General features: G+C 68.0%; 1 protein-coding gene across 1 annotated transcript in view; it reads right to left on the bottom strand.

Moving 5' to 3' along the window:
- Nucleotides 1–663, bottom strand: part of CACNA1C (calcium channel, voltage-dependent, L type, alpha 1C subunit) — a 396,219-nt gene that overhangs the window by 22,453 nt on the left and 373,103 nt on the right. The gene's annotated exons all lie outside the window — the stretch shown is intronic.

Genomic DNA, 663 nt, shown 5'->3' with positions numbered 1-663 from the left:
GTGGGCTGCACTAGACTCTCAGGCGCCCAGGGGTGGGCAGGCCAACTCCTGGCCTTGGCAGCGCCCAGCAGTGCCCTGGCCCCGATCGTCTTCCCCAGCACCCCTAATCTTCCCCACCTACTTGTGGGGGTGGGGGGAACAGGTGATTCTGTAGGAATTCCATCTGCTTTGAGATCTAGGCTGAGAACCACTCCAGGGACCCCGGCCTCCCTCCTGCCCGGCACGGCTCGGGGTCCTGGTAGGCGGGTGGGCTGCCCACGGAGGAGTCTTGCTCCCTGGCTGCCCAGACTCGGCACTCTAGGTGTCATCTCTTTCCCACGGCCCCCCCGCCCAGGCTGCGGGCCAGCCTGGGGTGTTGGTGCTGGGACCAGGCCTGGCTGCCCCCCTGCTGCCCTCCACCTGCCTCAGGCCTTGGTTTCCAGGCTGCAGACCTGGAAGGGTTGGGGGCACGGGCTGGGTGGGCCAGGGCAGCAAGAGTGAGCCCTGGATGAGTCCGGCCTGGGTGTGAGAGGACCAAGGGGCCCTGCTCAGGGTGTCCTGGAGGGGGCAGGGGCCAGAGCCGGCAGGCGCCTGGCCAGGTCTAGGGACAAGACCGGCTGCCGTGTCACTGTCTGCCTCCAGACCTCAGGGCACTCAGCACAGACAGACCCCTGACCCCCTCCC

The sequence above is a fragment of the Bison bison genome, unplaced genomic scaffold (genome assembly GCF_000754665.1).
Source record: "Bison bison bison isolate TAMUID 2011002044 unplaced genomic scaffold, Bison_UMD1.0 scf7180017864213, whole genome shotgun sequence".
NCBI lineage: Eukaryota > Metazoa > Chordata > Mammalia > Artiodactyla > Bovidae > Bison > Bison bison.
This window is presented reverse-complemented; position numbering and strand designations above follow the sequence as displayed.